We start from the raw sequence: 6,000 nt of genomic DNA on the forward strand, positions 1-6,000 counted from the left end.
GCCCTGTACCCCTACCTAGGCCTATCGGGGGGGGGGGGCTCCGCCCCCCCCCTCACAGCCACTACCTAACACATCCATCAAACCAAATCCAAAGTGATGGTACTGCTGTATACATCGTTATACTATCACCATTATAATATACTCTATAAATTAATGAAGCTTACCTTAAACTGTTGGTTCATCAAGATGTGCTGCTGCTTTGAAGAAAACGTGAAGCCGTTGGGAAGGTTCCTTGACATGCAGGACAATTTCTATTTTGTAAAATTAAATTGTGTGTCTGGCACAAATCCACTAGGTTTTCAATATTCCCAGAATAACTTACAACAAATTCATGGTAAGTTAGGAAACAGTCAGGACAAGAAGATGGAATTTCAACTTCTTGTTCAACATGAGATGACGTGCTTGCTATTGCCTCCATTTCTAAGAACGAAATGGAATGCATGGGAAAGATGATGTATTGTCGCGCTGTGATTGGCCAAACATGTATGACGTCATAGTGGATAGGCGCTGTGATTGGCCAAACGTGTAAGACTTTATAGTGGACTAGTTTGTCTGCGGATTATAGTGGTTATAGGGCTCATTTAAGCAAATACAAGACACAGTCAACAATAACAACAGACTTAGAAAAAATCTGGGAGGAAGACATGAGTAGCGTGAGTTTGATCGTCGATATATAAAGAACTAGGCACTTGCGACAGATAATATTTTACAGAAATACTACAAAAGACTTGCTTTACTCGGGAAATATATTATTATAATAGATTTCCCATAATGGATGAAACTGTAATAATACCATTTCCTGGGTAGGCTTTGCCAACATATATCAAGATAAGCTTTGGTATGGGTCTTTTCACTATTCAGGTATTAAATGACCCCAATAAAGGTAAATACTAAGCGAATTACCATATTAGTATATTGAGGGGTTCCTCAATACAGTAGTAATAAGCTAAGCCCCATTCAGAACCAGAATTCACAGAACCTTAAGTAATGCTAATACAGTACCAAAGGTCAACTGTAAACTGCTTTAAAGTACAAAAAATAATCCCCTAAGGTTCTTTCCTATAAAAATAAAGTAAAGACATCTACATTAAAAAAGTTTCTTATATTTCAGAACTATAATATAGGCCACAGCAGGAGCAAATTATCTCAACTCCTTCCCGAGCCCTCTTACTTATCGGGACTTATTACTATAACTCTTTTTCTCTAACTATAGACTGGAGCCAGTGGGCTCCTGGGAAGGATATCCCCTTCCTACAGTCACCTTCTTCACTCTCCAAACAGGCTTTAATAATGCCTGTTACCATCCTCAACCCAAAATCTAACCCAATATCCTAAAAATAAAAGTTGCAGAATAACCCCACCCCAATTACCTATTCCCCCCAAAAAAAATCCTACCAAAACACCTACGGGCTGCAAGATTGCAAGAGCCTGTGTCTGGCCAAAAGGGCCAGGCAAGAGCCTGTGTCTGGCCAAAAGGGCCAGGCAATCTTCAACAACAACAACAGAGCAAATTAAATCTACGGTAGAATTGGCTAACAAACGACGGTCAGCCATGGTAGTCTGACACTTACGATATATTAGTACAACCAATATATTCATAATTTCATTTACAACGGCAATTTTCTGGGATGGCTTAACTTAAGCTCATGCACGACATCAGCAATAACAGCAGCCCCATTTGTCAAATATAGACAGGGTTGCATAATAAGGCACCAATAACCAAGAGGCTGTTTCTCGATTACTGTCTTGGCTTCGCCAACAAATGCCATGCGGGTCTTAGGCAGTACACTGTCATGGACCTAATTGTAAAATTACTTACATTAGATAATTGTAGGACAGGCTTGACTGTGGAGTTCTACAGTTTCACCAACTGTTGTCAACAACTTGTCAAGACGTAATAGTAGCGGTGCGGACCCTGCCACGTAATGGCATTATGGCAACAGCGCCGCGTATGTTTACTATTGTTTTGTCCAGACACCAAAGACTATATACTGAACTGAAGGCGACATCGACAACACATCATACACATGTATTGTCTTTGGTTTTGTCAATAATGTTCCAATAATAATCCGAGCCACGAAGGGAAACTTTTAATCCCTTTATCTGTCTTATACAGTACTTCCATAAATCATAATGGAATGTTAAAAATATCTAAAGGCATTTTTAGTCCAATGAACATTAAATTTGTCGTTATAGCTTCAACATCATGTATACATACATCACCAACAAAGATGTTAACTGAAAATCCTTCATTGTGGCTTATAAAAAAAAAATCCAATTGAATATAACCAATTATTAACGAATTTTCTGCATGGAATAATGTTATCTTTAAGCGAACATTTTTATTTTCTTTTTATTTCCAGATGATTCGTCAGCAGGTAATAGGTTAGCCAAGGACAACCTGCTAGCTAAGCTACAACCATAGTTGGAAAAGCAGGATTTTATAAACCCAAAGGGCACTACCAGTGAAGAATGGCCCAGTGAGGAAAGTAAATAAGTAAAATACAATAAAACATTATAAGATACCATTAATGTTTCATTTGACTGTAAAATTAGAAATCTTAAAGAGGGATTTTACTAATTTTGTTTGGTAAAACAAGTGGAAGTCATGGAAAATGAATGTCCATGATATTGATGGCGACGTGGCAAAAGAAAAAAAAAACATATGATTTCTAAAATATTAGTATATCACCCTGAAGACAATGTGTGTTCTTCAATTTAATACAACTAGCCCTGAACGAATATTCAGCAATGTATACAGCTATATTTGGATGGAAACATTAACAATTTTGAGATTTGTTGTTAGCAGACTATTTTATTTAGGGAAACAAAGCTAAATCAATAAAATAAAATCATACAAATTGTCCCATCCTATCAAGTGGGATTCGCTTTTAATTTTCATACAGCTGTTTCTGAATTCTATCACATGATTTGTCAAAACATATTATTTAATATAGGCATGTAATCTTAAGAATTTTGTGGACACAGCGAAGGTATGGACACCTATTGACAGTAAAAATAACTATGAATATAAATACATATTTAATACCATCTTGCAACTTTGTATATCCAAAGAAACTATTTAGTGCAAGACATGAACTATTCAATCATTGCAATATACAACGACTATATAAGAAATAGAATTACTTTTGTTTGGTGTTATTTTGAATCCCATTGATTTTGTAAAATTTGAGAAGAAAATAAAATAAAAATAAATTCTAGCTATTTGTAGCAACTTTTACCATGCTTACATTATTCATTAAAATATCTATTGTCTAAGTTTTAAAATTCTTTGTATAAAATATATTTAATGTACAGTAATATTATAAAATATATTCATATAAGATAATAAATTCTTTTAGATGCCATTGAAGTCCTATTTGATAGTAAAATTAGAAATCTTAAAAGGTATTTTGCTTATTTCTTTTGGTAAAACAAGTAGCTGACCATGATCCAGAAATTTGTCTGTCATTTATTTTACCAAATATGAAGAGCCAAACACCTTTAGGATTTCTAATTTTACAATCAATCATAAAATCAATAGTATAAGATGAAATTATATTTGTTAAAATAAACATGTTCTTTATTACTTTTATACACAAAATATATTTCATATGGAAGAATGAAATTATATTTGTTAAAATAAACATGTTCTTTATTACTTTTATACACAAAATATATTTCATATGAAAGAATTTTAAAGCTTGGACAATAGGCATTTTAATGAATAATCGGAGAAAGAAAAGTTGTAAGTAGTTTTTATCTATTCTTTTTTTATTATAACTTTTTATCTTATCAATTCAATATATTACTCCAAATAAAATAATTCTAAATTTGGATATATACGTCTTATATTGCCATGATAAAATAGTGCATGTCTTGCACAAAAATAGGTTTGTTAATATACAGAGCTGCAACACGATCCTACCTTTCTTTTCATTATTATAATTATTTTTACTGTCAATAGTTGTCTATACCATCGCTGTGTCCATGAAATTCTTGAGATTACAAACCTATAATAACTAATAAATATCGATAAATCCTTTAATAGAATAGACAAACTTAAATTTACATGATGCAATGAGACGCTTCACATTATTTTATCGTATTAATTTAGTTTTGTTTCCCTAAATAAATGCGTCTGCTTGCAAGAAATCTCGAATTTTTAAAGGGTTTCACCTATATATAATTGTCTCTAGGAAGGAATATTCCTGAATGATCAATTATATTCAATTTTAAAACTGAAAATTGCCTTCATATTGATCAAATAGTTTTATAAGCCATAACACTAATTTCTGTTTTTGCCACGTCACCATCACCATCCTGAAAATGGTTTTCCACTTCTTTTACCAAACAAGATGATCATAACTCCCTTAAGATTTCTAATACTACAGTCAAATAAAACGTTAATGTGATCTAATACATAATATACTGTGATATAATTGTATTTCGTAGTACTATTTTTTAAAAAGTATATTTTTATATGAAAGGATTTGAAAGTTCAAACTATAGGTATTTTATAAAGAATCCCAGCAAGAGGAAAGTTGTTAGCAGTCTTTTAATTTATTTATATTGTTTGTTGTTAGCTTAACAATTGACTAGATTATAACTCTAAATTAAATTAATTTTACTTATCAATATACTAGTTTAATTTTCATTATTGTTAATTTTTCTGAGGATTCTTCTTTTTAAGAAAAATAGACCACGTACGCACAGGTATATAAGCATGGATACTCATGCATGATATATATATATATATATATATATATATATATATATATATATGATAAATTTTTGCACATTTAAACGTGTTTTTTCATATTTCAAATAAGCCATATATATTAACACATTAAAGTCTGGATTCTCTTAACGACCTCGGGATCAGAGCCCCAGGCAAAATCACTCAAAGACTATAGTATCAGACCGGCCGGGATTTGAACCCTGGTCCAGGATACTTGTCTGCCAGTGACCGTGCCACTCAGTCACGAAGTGGCATGGTCACTGACATACAGGTATCCTGGACCAGTGTTCAAATCCCAGCCGGTCTGATACTATAGTCTTTGAGTGATTTCACCTGGGGCTCTGATCCCGAGGTCGTTAAGAGAATCCAGACTTTAATGTATTAATATATATGGCTTATTTGAAATATATATATATATATCTATATATATATATACACACATATATATATACATATAATATATATATATATATATATATATATATATACTGCATATATATATATATATATATCGTTTCTGAGTTGGGATCCTTTAACGTGGTGAAAGGGTTTGTGTATCGCCATAATCAGCAAAGCTGTACTATAGTCATGGCCACCCATACTAGGTTAGTTTGCTGTGAGTGATCAGATGAAAATCGCCCAACATCATCAATCCGCACTGGCCACAACATAGTGATGAAAACTAGCTATATCCCAGATATAAATAACGACATGTATGAGGCCTTTGTCCTGCAGTGGACTAGAAACGTCTGTATTTGTTTGTTATATATATATATAAATTTATACATATATATATATATATATATATATATAATATCCACCTAATAAATATAAATAAACCAACAAAAGATCAAGGTTAATTATCAAAATTATACAATGGAAGAAAAACACGGCAAAGAAAAGTCGTAGAATTGTCAAGACACAAATGAAAACACACACATACATGAATACATACATACATACATATATATACATATATATATACATATATATATATATATATATATATATATATATATATATAAAAATATATCAGCAGCCATAACTAGTCTACTGCAGATCAAATAGTCTCAGGAATGTCTTTCAGACTGACCAGATTTTGAAAATTGAAATAAGGGACACCTAAGCTGGAGAGGCAGTTGAACAATATAAACACAACTTACATGAAGTTACACACACAAAGACGCAGTGCGAGGTCCTCAGCTGGGCCCAGATTGTCCAGAACCGACTTCATTGACTTTTTTGTTTTAAAGTGTGTT

General features: G+C 32.5%; 1 long non-coding RNA gene across 2 annotated transcripts in view; it reads right to left on the bottom strand.

Annotated features, from left to right (window-relative positions):
* Positions 1-1,957, bottom strand: part of LOC137657777 (uncharacterized) — a 121,425-nt gene extending 119,468 nt beyond the window's left edge. For both annotated transcript variants that reach the window (XR_011047201.1, XR_011047202.1), the window contains exon 1: positions 1,820-1,957. This is a non-coding gene — a long non-coding RNA (uncharacterized lncRNA). The remainder of the gene's footprint in view (positions 1-1,819) is intronic.
* Positions 1,958-6,000: the final 4,043 nt, after the last annotated feature.

Source organism: Palaemon carinicauda, chromosome 18, assembly GCF_036898095.1.
Source record: "Palaemon carinicauda isolate YSFRI2023 chromosome 18, ASM3689809v2, whole genome shotgun sequence".
Classification (NCBI taxonomy): Eukaryota; Metazoa; Arthropoda; class Malacostraca; order Decapoda; family Palaemonidae; genus Palaemon; species Palaemon carinicauda.